The following is a 16469-nucleotide window of genomic DNA, read 5'->3' on the forward strand; positions in this document are numbered from 1 at the left end:
AAAAAAAAAAAAAAAGCCTTTCCAGGAAATGAAAACAATACAGGTATAACAAAGGTATACAAGAAAAAATTATGTATGTTCATACGCATGCATACAAACACCCACACACGATGGAATTCCTAGAAAATGTGGTTATGGCAAGAGGAAGTAATAAACCCAAATCATTTAATAGTAAAGTTATATTTCTTTTCAACTAAATATTAAGATGTAAAGGCTGGTGATGTCAAACATTTTAACCAACAAATATAAAGGCTAGACTAAAAACCTTTATTATTATTATTTATCTTTTGAGAATTTCATTGAATATTTTGTTCATTTTTCATTTAACTAGCAAGATGGTTCTCACAAAAGAAGCTGCATACAAAGAGATATTTTCTCTGGTAACAGGCAACTTGTTGGGAAAGAAAAAAAATAGCTGTTTACATTAGCAAGAGCATAGCCCTCAGTAAATATGTATAAACTATAATGATTGAAATTCCATTCAAGTCTTGGCATGGTAAATTTTGTTTAAAACATTTTAATTCACCTCCTCCCCCATCTCAGCTAAAACACTGCAGAGCAGCGGATTTTTTTACTTTAAGAGGAAAAAAAAGGAAATAAATACAAGGCACTGCAACGTAGTAGTGGTGGCTTTGGTTTGACACTCATCCAAATCAAACTCTTATTCACATTTTGAAGTCTCATTGAATTCAGTGCCAGACAGTGAGGGAATGTAGAACAGATAGAAAGTAAAGCAGCTAAAGGAAGGAGTGGGCTTAGAATTTCATTTTGATATATTTATTACCTCGCTTTTCTAAAAAAAAAAATTACTCAAGGACGGCTGAAAACTTTTATCGAAAGTTATAGACTCTGGCTAAAGAATAAATAACAAATATGACTCTCTAGGAAAGTAAAAAGAAAACAGTATTTAAAGCTCTCCATTTACAACCTTTAGTTTGACAGGATTCTTATATTATTAGATAATGGTAGCTAACATTAATTGAAAAAACTGTTACTACTTCAACTCATTTCCTCAGAATAGCTCCGTGATACAGAAACTATTGTTTCTTCCCATTCTGTAGAAACAGGCCTTAGAGAATTTGAGCAAAAGTTTATCAAAATAGCAGATAGAATTCAAAGAAATAGCCAGCCCTCGAAGGCAGGCAACTTTTGAACTCTACTGCTACTCTCCCTTTGCACTGAAGACTGATTCTTTAATGCTATGCTCTGCTGTTTTAGGCTCCTGACTATGTTTTACATGCTTCAACTTTTTAAATGCAAGGAATTACATTTGCACCACTTAAGAATGCAATAATAATGTATTTCCAAGGTTCTTAATATTTGACGCAACTCATATCATCAATAATTATATTTAATATTTAAAAGAAATGTTATACATTGTATCTATACTTACACAATTTTTAGAAAATATAAGTATTTTCTCTAAGACACACAAACACAGAGCAAAGAAGTTCCTTAAGCATTTAACTCAGCATCTACTGAAATTAGTGGGATAATTCAATTAAAAAATGACTGACCCTGACTACATACCAGGCACCATCCCAGGTTCTGCTCCATCTAAGTTACACCAGAGTCAAGGTCTTTCTATCCCTCAATGAATATAATAACTCAATAGAGTTCGCATTATCTTACTTTGTTATGAATAACTAAACTTGCCATGTTCTCTTAATTTTTCATGCCAAATCATCTAAAGCCTAGAATCGTAGCATTTTTAAAGCTGAAAAGGATCATCTATTTTGCTTTTCCAATGTATCATCATCTCTCTTTTTCTTTCATCATTCTCTAAATCCAAACTCCACTCAGAAAATGTATTTTCAAATTCATTCTGCCAAATAATATCACTGGAAGAGTGTTCCTCTTCTACCAGGCCTGATTCCTTTCTGTTCTTCATTGCTTTTCCCCAGCTTATTTGGTTTCTGAAAACCCATAACATGCTATATCTGTTATTATTATTATTATCTTGCTTTACTTTAAGGTGACATTCCATTTGATTCAAATGTGAAGTCTTCTTTTCCATTTTTCAATAATTTCAGAAAAGCATGTCTTTGAGAAGTCTTTCTAATTGGATTATTTTTCTAAGAATGAATTGTGAGGCACTGTCAGTTCCAGTTACAATTTTAACCAAAGCTCTTACTTCTCAAATAATGCAAATCTTCATCTTATTTACTAAATTTTTACAATTTCTTCAATGTGTTTATTTTAATCCTTGTCTATGTATATCTTTACCTTGAAAAGTAGGCCAAAAACAATTTTTTCAGATTTATGATTATGTATATTAAATGGAGGCAAGTTTGGAAAAACTAGTACCTGCGGTATTCTGTCCAGTGCGCCGTTGTGTAAGCCAGCTACAGCAAACGCTTCAAATGTTCTTTGTTCGCAACAGGCTTGCCATAATATCTGCAGGCTCAGAGTGTGCCTCTGCGGTTTGCCTTAAATAGAAAGTCATTATAGGACACTGAGAGTGAGTACTTAACTAGATTAATTATATTAAACTCATGACACTATACAAAAACTATAACAAGGATCAATGCTGGCTTTAGAAACATGAGAAGGAAAGAAAAATTTATCTTCTGTATTCCAGTATTTCTCTTTGAGAATCATCACCCCCTCCACACATAAATGCAATGTGGAGTCTTATTTTTCTATACTTCAGGCAATGGAAACTTCCATCTTGATCATTATAAAAATGTAATACACAAAGTATTATCTATTCATTTAGAGATAATTTTTATTTTTCAAATTTTTTCTTTATAGGTTATTATCAAATATAGTTCCCTGGGCTATACAGTAGGTCCTTGTTGATTATCTATTTTATAAATAGTAGTGTGTATATGTTAATCCCAAATTTAGGTCATCTAATACACCCAATAAGAGGCACCTAGGAGATAATTTCTATTATTTAAAAATAGGGGGGCTTCCCTGGTGGCGCAGTGGTTGAGAGTCCGCCTGCCGATGCAGGGGTCGCGGGTTCGTGCCCCGGTCCGGGAAGATCCCACATGCCGTGGAGCGGCTGGGCTAGTGAGCTATGGCCGCTGAGCCTGTGCATCTGGAGCCTGTGCTCCACAACGGGAGAGGCCACAACAGTGAGAGGCCCGCGTGCCGCAAAAATTAAAAAATTAAAAAAAAATAAAAATAGGACTAACCCACTTATTTTATGAATAAAACAATAGTGTCACAAAATATTAAAGAATATGCCTGCATCCATGGCTAATTCAGAATCCAAAGATCTCTTCTCTGAGCTCAATACCCTTGGAGAAGGATTACCATTTTTAATAATTTCAGCATAGCTCATTCCATTCATTATATTTTTTAGATTGTTCTATAAGCTAAAATGTTATTCTTCCTATTTATCTATTATGTCTAAGGAGCCAGGGAGTATTCCAAGTATTCCCTGGTGGATTTATACAGCTGAAACTTCATCTTCCTTTCATGTGATAGCCTTCAAATTGACTCTTTTCCCCAATTTTCCAAGTGAGTTTTTTTTTTCCCATATGGCATGGTGAGTCCCCTAAACATGGCAACAGTTCTCTTCTGAATTAAGTCCTTTTTTTAAAATTAATTATCCATTTGGAATTTGAACATAATTCTTTGGAAGTATTAAATGGGACTGTCACCATCCTTGTTATATGTACTAAACTATTTCAAGTTCGTATGTTACCTCTACTAATTTAGAGATTAATATTTAACTGTGGATTAGATGAATGTTCCTTTTTGAAAGGATTTTGCATGAGCAGATTGAGGAATGATTTGGGACAGGAAACCCTTTTATATGCCCCTATAATCTTAAAGAGTATTGTTTGCTAATCATTGTAATTGTATTCCTTTTTCCTAGAACAGGTCAGGCAGCAGAATGAAACCTGATGTTCCTGATAAATTTGGTTATTAACTATAAACACATTATCTATCTTAAATAAAGGAAGAAAAAAGGACTTCAAAGGGTTCAGACCATTTACCAGATATTATTCCAACTAGTGCCAAGGAATTAATGACAAATTATTCTCAATAAATTTCTTTCTTTGTAATGCATTACACCGGATGGTTGTTCATACCATCTCATTACATATCATATCAAATTTAAAGAGCTAGAAAATGGAAAGTTTCATATAACTAACATTACTAATATTCCTTTGTTTAAAGTATAAAACAGAATTTATTAATTTATACTATATGGATTTACATTTCAAATTATTTTACCTGCCTTTAATATTTTATTCATTGTTCCTACACATAACATTTGCAAGCAACAGTGAAGAAACCTATTGAGCATAAGAATCTAAGGATTATCGGTAAGGTTTCTCATATTCAAATTTTGTTGTAAATTCATTTGACCGAATTCTTTTTCAGTCTTTGTTGCCAACTAATTTGTATGGCCTGTAAGAAAAGCTGAACAACTTAAATACTTGTTAATGCTCTTACATTTTGATATGAAATTATAATCTTTAAAACAGTGAACATTTCCAACTTGGAATTTGTATTGTCATGTTCTTTCAAGATACACAGTCAGGTAGTCTTATGCAATAAAATTTTAAACATAAGAAAGTGTCATCCAGACATATAATACAGGATGATTTCCTTCTCATAAGTTGCTTAGTCTTTATTTGTTATTGGGCTGACATTACTGACATCTGACACTGTTCATTCTTCAGTTTAAAAGTGAAAAGCTTCTTAGGAAGAAAAGCCTCCCTCATCCACTTTAATTCCCTAAAGAGTTTATTCCTTTGGGAAAAATAATTGTATGCAGCACCTGTGGTGCAAGTGCTAAGGAACTATCAAGCAAAACCCAGCCACAGCTGTGCTGTAATCACTGACGTGTGCCCAGTGCATAATGGCACATTAGGTAGGCATTGATCTCTGCCAGTTTATGAGGTCTCTTACAGAATCAGGTAGACTTTTGCACTGAAGCCCATGGAGCAGAAATCACTACTTCTAAACTAATCCATTTGCAAATTACTACCCCATTGTGACTGATGACCTCACTACAAATCCGCTTATCTGCCTCCAAACACTCAAAGCAAAGGCGAAGCAATTGTTATTTTCCTTTATTTTCTACTCTTTACAAAAAGCTGTTCTCGCCATTCCTAGTCACCTTTAGTGTCACTGCAACTGTGATGATAAGCATGACAAATGTCAAATGGTGCCTAATTGTCAGTGCTTATTTGGAAGGTAAAATGGGAAAGTAGAATATGTGCTTAGTATGATATATGGTTTAACTAAGATTTGATATAGAAATTGCTGCTATAAATTATAGCTAATTTCATGAATGTATTTAAATAATTTATTCAGATTGCGGTATAGTGATGCCTGACTTAAAAAAAAATGTCTATCACTACGATATGCAGGGTTTTCTTGATGAAAACCCTGGGTCCCGTTTAATTACCTGAGTAGATATAACTTAAAATACTTGAGATCCTTTATTCTGAAAATGAAGGAGATGCTCAAGAGTTTACTTTCTTGAAGGCAATATCATATAAAAATGTGTAGGAAGCATAAAACATACAAATCAGAAATATTCCTAATTTCTTCTCAGCAAACTTTATCACAGAAGATAGAATTTGTCACTTTGTGATCCACAAAATTTGGTAGGTGCAAAAATGTGTAAATAAATATTGTATAAAAGTCACAAGATAGAGGTAGAATATTGAGATACTACAAACTACTATGTATAAAATAAATAGCTACAAAGATATATTGTACAGCACTGGGAATATAGCCAATATCTTATAATAAGTATAACTGGTGTTTAACCTTTAAAAATCATGAATCACTATGTTATACACCTGAAACTTATGTGACTCTATACTTCAATAATAAATAAATAAAAATTTTTAAAAGAATGTATATAAGTGATATGAAGTTGCATCTATTTCTATTAGAAAATTGGAATTAGCCATAACAAAGACCTTTGGATGTATTTTAAAAGTCAAATATTAGTGTATGTTTTGTAGGTTATTTTGTTGTGAAAAATATCTTCTCTGGTTCTCTGAAAGTTTTTTCATGTGGACCAGATAGTACAGAAATAATCAGTGAATATATTAATGTATGTATGTGAGTATTCATTTACATATTTCTTGAAGCAAATTATATACAAGTAGTAATTTGAAAACAGTTCTAGCAGAATTGCAGAATGTCTGTTTACAGATGCATTGGACAAAGCAGTAGTTAAAAAATCTCAGGCTTGGCAGGGTGATGGATGAGGCAGAAAAATAATTATTTCCATGTCTATAATTAAAGCACATATTTTTGAATGTTTCCATCTCAAACATAATCAAAATTCAAACATCTGGGCCAATCACTGCTGTGAAGCATCATCCTCGCGGTTTTATGCACAGTGCCTTGAGCAGTGGACTGACAAAATTACTTATTCAGACCCAAGTCAGGAGCACTTCAGTTTCATGAAAGAATATCTTCTCAAAGGAGCTGGAGTTGCTTTCTCACAATTGCATGTTGATTTATGTAGATATGTCAGGGCTTCTTTCTGAACATTAATCAATGGTGTTTCTTACATTTCATGTATGGACTATTCGTGTATGTACAATAACACATTTATAAAGTGTTATTGTACAATACTACCTACTCCAACCTACATATTAGTAGGTGGGATGAAAGATAGAAAAATAATTCACAAATTAGTGTAAAAAACCCTAACGATTTTATTTTGGTTTATAATATTTTAATTTTAGAAGTAATATTATTAATCTCTTGATTACCTGTACAAATGAATGGGCAAAAGCCACAGGTCTATAAATTACAAACAATTAATAATCCAAAAAAATATTTCAAGTGCATTCATCTCACTATTTTCCAGAATATCTATGTTTTGTTATAATAAATATTTTCAAACAAAATCAACATGTGTTCACCTCAACTAGTGAAAATATAAGAAGCTACGAAAGGGGAAAATTTTACATTAAATCACCTATATTAACTCCCTTCTTCATGCCCCAGACTGCCAAGATCAGCACCAGCCTCTTCCACAGCTTTCTTCACACTAATGAACACATACATATGCATATGTATATGTATATGTATATACATATATCATATCGATTGAGTTCTATGTAATCCGTTTTACAAAAAGCATCACAACATAAACATTGTTTAGCAAAAACGGTTTTTCATGAAACATACACCAATGAATAGGCCTCCAGTCAAATGCATAGATCTGACCCGTGCTGTTAATTAACGTGTAATAGTCAATAGTCCAGATTAAAACCGCATTACTTAACTCTTCCCCACTAGTGAACGTTTGGATACTCTTGGAGGAGTTTTCACTTTTGTCCTTGTTGATCTGCCCTACTTGTTTGTTAGCTGTTATTTTATTAAAATATATGCATTTTCATTTTAGTACCTATTTCTTGATCAGTTTTCATGAATTCATGGCCATTTGGATTCTCTCCAGTAATGAGTGAGCCTACTTCCTGGAACCCTAGAAATCACTGACTTGATTTCTTCTTTTTAATTTTCACCAACTTGATGGAAGAAAAATGGCATCTCATTACTGCTATAGTTGGCAGGTTCCAACTAGTAAGCTTTAGCACCCTTTCATATGCTTGCTGCACATTATAGTCTAGTCTGATATAATTTCCTATTTATATGCTGTGGCCAGTTTTATATTAGGTTATTTGCCTATATTTATCACCATAATTAAATAAATTAAATTCCTATATTCTTCTCATGGGAGTTATATGAAGGCTAAGCAAATACTGAGAAGTGGGCACCCTGCCATCTTAGCACTTACCATATTTTAATGAAAATTTTACTATATTGCTCCTGTGATGACATTCCTCTGATTATAGGGCACTTATTTTTATTCCTCTTTTACCAATGATTTATCATAATACCTGAATGCTCTAAATATTCAGGAAATGAATGCTGAACTGGTAAAATGGTGAGAAAAGTACATCTTCAATTAAATTGCCGGATACTTGAGGGAAAGAATCACATCTTGTATTTATGTGTCCCCAAGAGAAATCTGTTCACACAATACCTCTGAATTAATTGGTTACTCAATCTTTCTTTTCCAGCTTTATTTGATATAACTGGCAAATAACGTTGGGTAAGTTTAAGGTTTGCAACATGATGATTTGATACACATATGTATAGTGAAATGATTGTCACAATAAAGCTAGTTAACACAGCCCTCACCTCACATTACTCTGTGTGTGTGTGTGTGTGTGTGTGAACATTTAAGATCTACTCTCAGCAACTTTCAAGTACACGATAAAGTACTGTTAACTATAGACACCATGCTGCACATTAGATCCACGGAACTTTACTCATCTTGTAACTGGAAGTTTGTATCCTTTAACCAAATTCTCCTCACCTCCTCCACCCCCAATCCCTAGCAATCACCAATCTACTTTGTTTCAGCTTTTTACAATCCACATATAAGTGAGATCACACAGTATTTGTCTGTCTGTGTCTGACTTATTTCACTTTTGGTTGCTCAGTCTTGAAACTCTTTTCCCTACCTTCAGAGTTTCTTCCTGGAGTTAAGAATAGTTCAACTTCAGGTTTACATCTGTGAATGGAGAATGCTAGGGGCCCTTCTCGTCTCACTGCTGTGTGTAGGACCTTTGTATAATATTCATTTTTTAATGTTAATTTTTCTTAGCTTCTTTGCTTTTTGTATCATGTTCAGTCCATGCAAACTTGGCAACTGAGGACTGCATGGAATTTCAACTAACACATCTCAGATGTGCATGATCGCAGCCTGTGGGATATGAAAGGATTTAATTTAGAAGGCACCTCCATCCAACTTCAGAGTCTAGACTAGCAATTGCTCTAGAATTTATCTATAAGACAATGGTCTCTTGATTCAAAAGACATTAATCAAAATGCTGACAGTATCATTTTGTTGTTAAATGAGTGGCATTAGGTTTGTTATTTTTGTTGGATATTCTTACATTAAGTGACCAGGCTATAGAGGTAAAGATTTTACTTCATTCACGAAACATGAATGGTATCATTTATTTTTTGCTTGAGGCACAACTTTTCTAAAGAACACAATTCTTAAGGAGGGAAATAACTAAAATGAAGTCCACATGTTTGCAATAGAAAAAGTGTGTTTATAGCTTTCAAAAATTTGTCTTCTATATCTACGCTTTCTATTGACTCTGGTTATTTGGGACAAATCATTGTGCTTTTCTCTCCTCATTTATTTCATTCTTACACCTAAAAGAATTCTGCAGAATAATTTTTAAAAATTCTTCCTGTTCTAACTTTGTTTTCTTTGGTAAAATGAAGCAACTTGTAAGTAAAGAATTATAATTAATTCCTTCTGATACTCAAGCCAAAGTTTTAGACATCGTTTTTTTTGTTTGTTTGTTTATTTTTTTTACTATATAGTGTACCCCTTCTTGGTTGCACTTAAATTTAAGTTATAATCAAGGATTTTTATTATGATTTTGAAAATAAGTCAACAATACATTTAGGATAACTTTGCAAAAGCTTATGATATAATAGTCATTATCAAGGTTTGGATTTGATAATTAAAACATGTCCATAAATCCATAAGTGAAATCCACTTTCATAGGTATTCTCATATTTTACTGAAAGCAGTAAGAAACCATGATAATAATTAAGCAAAATATATAATGTTTAAATATAAGCTCAACTAATCAGATAATAAATATATTAACTGAGCAACTACTAGTGAATAAAACAGTAGAGAATCACAATCACTAACTTAATAGAAAATATAACATATAAAAGATAGCATTGAACAAGAAGTTTTAAGCATGACAAGACTGTAAAACATGAAGGCTTTTCTTATGGAAGTAGTATTGAGCCGAGATGTGAAAGTTTATACGGAGTTAGCTAGATGAATGGATGAGATTGAAATGAGGCATTCTGGCAGACCAACTGATAAAACCATTTCATGTAGTTTCTTCAAAACAGCCACTTCAACATGTGTATCTTCTTTTTAATTATGAATTCGAGCATGACACTCATCCACTAGTTTAAAAATTGGATGAGATTCATGGTAAGGGATGGATATGTTTTGCATATTACCTGGTAATAGCAATGTGTTTCAATTCATTTGATATCATTGTTTCCTTACCAACTGAATCTATTGCAGAATGGCAGTCTACATAGTAAGTTATAGTTGTCATTGTGTAGAGGGACTTCTTGACTGCTTAACAGGGAAATTTGGGGTGTTCTTAAATAATCGTAGAATGCAACTGATTTTTCTATTGATGTGACAGATCTTAGATATCCTGGGAATATTTTATGATTAAGCATGCTTTTATTTTATTCATCTTTGTATCCCCATACTCCTTTTGATAGCTTTTTAATCACTATACAAGGATAATTTAGCATTGTGTGTATTGTTGGGTGAAAAATCTTTTAAATGCCGTCATTTAAAAAAATGTATTTTCACTTCAAAATTCCCAACTCCCCCCACAAAAAAAATCACAATTTGACAACGTATTTACAGCTTTAACACCATTTCAAATCATGTCAGTTGTTATATTACTCAGTAAGATGGCTTTCTGAATACCATTTGATATACTTTTTTGAGATTTTTAAAAATATTTATAAAAGCACTACTTAAAATACAGACTGTCAAATAATTTCATCTGAACATCTCTGCTTTTCTGATTACAAATTAATTCTGTTTTGGTCTGAATTTTTTAAACTTCACATTTAGAAACAAAACACAATTGTGCTTGACAAAGAAAGTTCAAGGAACTTGTGACCACATGTTTAGAATGATGTGGGACAAAATTCCTCAAAAACTTGAGGATCTGAGCCATAATGTTTAAGTGTTGACTAAAATTAATTGTTCCAGAAACTCCATTCATAATAACTAATCTACATGGATCTATGTACAACAGTCTATAAATTCAACTAATGTTAATACCAGTTTCTTTTTGCTTATTTCTTCACTTTTTCTTATTTTCAGTTCTGGCTAACTGCTGTTGGTTGAGGTTTCACTAAAGAAGAGTGGAGTGGGATAGTTTCCACAGCAACTGTCTCAGACCTCAGGCAAATCTCTGATGACTCTGGGTAGTACTTCCAGACATAACTTGTTTCAAAGTCCAGTTGTGTCCCAACAGGGATACAGTTTTGATGAAACCCAGATGAGCTGTAACTGTATTTTAGTCTATACTCTCACTTAAGCTATAGTCAATTATCTATGGTAATAGGAGAACAGAAAAAACATGAGTAATGAAATCTGCAGATAATCTCTAAGCATCATTTTAGCCAATAATTTCCAATCCCTCCTCTACTGAATCTCTTAGTAAAATTTCTTAGTATGTATTAGAATGGAGACATGTGAGTTTTCTTCTTTTCATATAGTAAAGGTGCCAATAAGTTATAAAATGATTCTCAAGATATGGCCACAAGGGAGGAAAGTGTAATTAATCATTGGTCTAGATATCTGTTCCTGAGAAACTTAGGAAATTCTTCTGCCTATCAAACCTCTGGAAACACATCACCATCATCCATAATCATATTTAAGTTTATAAACTATTTACACAATATCTGATTATTTGTTAAGAATATATATAATATGAATTCCAATTAAACCAGGAAGATTAAACATACAAATCCATCTCTTCTCCCTCCCTTAGCCCCAGTAGAGGTATAAGAGAGTTAACAAACAAGGAAACAGAAATATATTCATCCACTAGGACCAAGAGAATGATAAAAATGATCACAGCAATATAAGACTTTAAGGAAATTTGGGGATAAGAAATTTGAATAAACTAGACAAAGTGGAGTTAGAAGACCTCTGAAGAAAAGCAAACCCACTCACTCTAAGGAAACTGGGAGATGATGAGTGCTCAAAGGCATACCTTACCAGGATAAAAATCAGGAGATCAACATTTCCCCCATTTTGCTCCCAAAATATCAATGACCAATTTCAGTATTTTCCTTCTGCCAACTACTGGAGAAATTAAAGAGCACTAGAGAAAGTACCCCACATATCATCATTTGGTGGTCCACTGCGAAAAGACTGATTTGCTTACCTTTCAATACAAAGTGCAATCTAATGATCCACAAAATACACTCTAATCCCTCCCACCCCGATCCTACCCATACAATGTTTCCAAAAATGGTTTGATATCTTACCAATGTACAGCTCAGAATTACCTGACTAAAGAGGAAATCTGACAACATGAATGGAAAACAAAAACCCTCAAAATAGAAACTGAAAGAACTAGGAGAAAACAAAAATGATGAAAGACATGAAGAACATCTCAAAACTATAATGAACATTTTCCAGAAATAAGAAAATATATTTAATTTATTAAAAATAAATAAGTAAACAAACAAGACTATAAGAAAAAAGAAATTGAGAACCAAAAAAGAGCTCTTAGCATTTAAAACTATGATAACTGGAATAGGAACTATAATACAATGTTCGGAAGACAAAACCAGGAAAAATTCCCACAAAGTATGACAGCAAGAACACAAAATGGAGGAATATAGGTTAAAGAAAATTAATGGATCAATTAAAGCAGTCAAATATCAGGTTTTTAGGGCTAACAAAATGAAAAGACGGAAAACTCAGGGAAGAAATACATATTATATATTATATATAATTTCTTACATATATTTCACAGATCTCTCTATATATATTGATAATTACTTTATACATGTATATCAATCTATCTGTATCTATCTGTATTTATATATCTATATATAGATATAAAGGTATAAAGATCTTTATATATATCAAGAAAATTTCCCATAACTGAAGGGCATTAGTCTTCAGATTAAAAGGGTTTGCTTAGTGCTTAGTGCAATTATCACAAAATAAAACAAATCCCAAATCTGACATAACTACATGTCAGAATATCAGGGACAAATGTAAGATCCTAAAAGCTTTTCTTTTTCTGGTGGGAAATAGGGAGGATATATGTGACAAACCAACAGAAATCAGAAAGCATTAAATGCTCAACTTCAGCATTAATTAAACAAATGACTTGAAAATAAATAGATGCAAATATTAAGCACAGGAATGCTGGGTTGACCATGTTAATATCATCTAAAGTAGACATCAAGGCAAAAGCATCACCAAACATAAGAAGAAACAGTACATAATGATGAAAGGGGCAATTCAGCAGGAAGACATACTGAGCATCAATGTGTATGAGCTTATAAAAGAACCATAAAGTACAAGAAGCAATAATTGACAGAACTAAAGGAAGAGAAGAAAATTAAAATTGACTAATCATAGTAAGGGATTTTATTAGAATCACTAGACAAAAATAGATCAGTAAACACATAGTGAATCTAAAATGCAGTATGAAACACATACAGTGGGCCTTAAGACAATTCTCAGTAGATTTTAAATGATTGATATCAGAGTATGTTCTCTGGCCACAATGAAATTAAACATCAATAATAATGAGAGATCTAAAGAAACACAAGTTGATTTATAAATTCAACAAAATTCTAATTAAAATTTCAGGAGGCTTTCTTTTGGGGGGGGATGTTTTATGGGAAAGCAAACTACCTAGAAGAACCAAAGAAATTTTAAAATTCAAAATATAGCTGAGTTGGTCATCTGATAAAATTTAATTTTAAGACTACAAAAATCGGGCTTCCCTGGTGGGACAGTGGTTAAGAACCCGCCTGCCAATGCAAGGGACATGGGTTTGAGCCCTGGTCCAGGAAGATCTCACATGCCACGGAGCAACCAAGCCCGTGCCCCACAACTGCTGAGCCTGCGCTCTAGGGCCCATGAGCCACAACTACTGGGCCTGCAGGCCACAATACTAAAGCCTGCACACCTAGAGCCTGTGCTCCACAACAAGTGAAGCCACCGCAATGAGAAGCCCACGCACTGCAACGAAGAGTAGTCCCCCCTCACCACAGCTAGAGAAAGCACATATGCAGCAATGAAGACCCAATGCAGCCCAAAATAGATAAATAAAATAAATAAAATTTTAAAAAAAGAATACAAAAATCAAGACAGTGTGTTATTGGCAAAAGGGTAGACAATGGAGAAAATCAGACAATCCAGAAATAGGCTACTGTTTTTTGATGAATTTCCTAAGATAAGTCAATAGAGAAAAACATGTCTTTTCAGCATATAGAACAACTAGACGTTGACATGGAATAAAAGATTAATTTTGACATTTACTTACACTACATGCAAAAATTGACCCAAAATGGGTCATAGTCCTCCAAAACTAAACAAGTAAAACCCTTAGAAGAAATATTGGAGAAAAAAATGTAACCTTGGTATAAGCAAGATTTAATATCCAACAATCATGGAAGAAGAAAAAAATGATATATTGCACTTGATCCCTACTAAATTTTTTGCTATTCAAAAGAAACTTAAGGAAATGAAAAAGAAATTTATAAAGTGAAGGAAAATATTCACAAAACATATATATCTACAAAAGGACTTATATCTAGATTATATAAATGCTCTTAAAACTCAAAAGTTATTAATAAGACAAAATGCCAATTTAAAAATTTAGCAAAATATTTCAATGGATATATTAGAAAAGAAGGTATACACATGGCAAATAAACAAATTAAAAGATGTTCAATGTCATTAGTTATGAGGGAAATGCAAATTAAAGCCCCACTGAAATACTATTCCATATACATGAAAATGGCTAAAATTTAAAAACTGACAACATGAAGTTTTGCAAGGATGCAGAGCAGGGATCAGCAAACTTTTTGTTTAAAGGACGAGATAGTAAATATTTTAAGCTTTGAGGGCCATGTGGTTTTTGTCACAATTACTTAATTCTGCTTTTGTAGTATGAAAGCAGCTCATTCGTAAACAAATGAGTGTGGCTATGTTCCACTACAACTTTTTTTTTTTTTGCTTTAAATAGTATATGTATTTTAAAGAAATTAGAAGAAATTTACAATCATCCAGATATTTACCAAATTTTGATGCTATTTATTTTCTCCTAAAGTGCCAAATTCCTATCTGGTATCATTTCTGTTCAATCTGAAGGACTTTCTTTTAGCAATCCTTGAAGTACAGGTCTGCCAACAATGAATTCTCTTACTTATCTTTTATTTCAAAATATCTTCATTTTGCCTCCTACATTACAGAATATTTTCATTGTATATAGAATTCTGGGTTGAAATTTATTTTTTTAACATCTTTATTGGAATACAATTGCTTTTCAATGGTGTGTTAGTTTCTGCTTTACAACAAAGTGAATCAGTTATACATATACATATGTCCCCATAACTCTTCCCTCTTGCATCTCCCTCCTTCCCACCCTCCTTATCCCACCTCTCTAGGTGGTCACAAAGCACCAAGCTGATCTCCATGTGGTATGCAGCTGCTTCCCACTAGCTATCTGTTTTATATTTGGTAGTGTATATATGTCCATGCCACTCTCTCACTTTGTTCTAGCTTACCCTTCCCCCTCCCCATATCCTCAAGTCCATTCCCTAGTAGGTCTGTGTCTTTATTCCCGTCTTGCCCCTAGGTTCTTCAGAACTTTTTTTTAATTTTTTTTATTCCATATATGTGTGTTAGCATACAGTATTTATTTTTCTCTTTCTGACTTCACTCTGTATGACAGACTCTAGGTCCATCCACCTCACTACAAATAACAATTTCGTTTCTTTTTATGGCTGAGTAATATTCCGTTGTATATATGTGCCACATCTTCTTTATCCATTCATCTGTCAATGGACACTTAGGTTGCTTCCATGTCCTGGCTATTGTAACTAGAGCTGCAATGAACGTTGTGGTACATGACTCTTTTTGAATTATGGTTTTCTCAGGGTATATGCCCAGTAGTGGGATTGCTGAGTTGTATGGTAGTCCTATTTTTAGTTTTTTAAGGAAGCTCCATACTGTTCTCCATAGTGATTGTATCAATTTACATTCCCACCAACAGTGCAAGAGGGTTCCCTTTTCTCCACACCCTCTCCTCCACTGCAACTTTATAAGTACAGCTGAATTTGGCTCAAGAACTATAGTTTGCAGACCCATGACACAGAGCAATGGGAATCTCATACGCTGATCAGGTGAGTACCAAATGGTACAACCACTCTGGAAAACTATTTGTCATTTCTTAAAAAATTAAACATACACCTACCAAATAACTCTGATATTCCAATCCTCCATATTTTCCCAGGAGAAATGAAAATACAGTCCACACAAAGGCTTGCACACAAATGCTCAGAGAAAATGAATTAAGAAAAGTCAAAAGTTAAAGACAACTAAATATCCACCATCAAGTGAATAAACAAATGTGTATCCATTCAATGGAATACTGTCCAGCAATAAAAATAAATGAACTCCAGACACAAACAAGTAAATCTCTAAACCATTATGCTAAGTAAAAAAAAAAAAATACACACAAATATGTATACTTATTTCGTATAAAATGCAAACTAATGCATAGTACGAAAAAAGTAAAAGGTCACAAGGAATCTTGTCAGGGTGGAGAAATACTTTATACCTTGCTTGTGCGGGTGGTTTCATGGGTGTACAGCAATGTCAAAACTCATAGAATTGAGCC

At 33.2% G+C, this 16469-nt stretch overlaps 1 protein-coding gene across 3 annotated transcripts in view; it reads right to left on the reverse strand.

Moving 5' to 3' along the window:
* Positions 1–16469, reverse strand: part of SEMA3A (semaphorin 3A) — a 504012-nt gene that overhangs the window by 312752 nt on the left and 174791 nt on the right. Inside the window, exon 3 of one of the 3 annotated variants that reach the window (XM_082632318.1) lies at positions 2308–2429. The exons of the other annotated variants lie outside the window; for them this stretch is intronic. The gene's annotated coding sequence lies outside the window, so the exon portion shown is untranslated. The remainder of the gene's footprint in view (positions 1–2307; positions 2430–16469) is intronic. 3 annotated transcript variants of the gene reach the window in all.

Source organism: Mesoplodon mirus (assembly GCF_964341445.2).
Source record: "Mesoplodon mirus genome assembly, chromosome: 9".
Classification (NCBI taxonomy): domain Eukaryota; kingdom Metazoa; phylum Chordata; class Mammalia; order Artiodactyla; family Ziphiidae; genus Mesoplodon; species Mesoplodon mirus.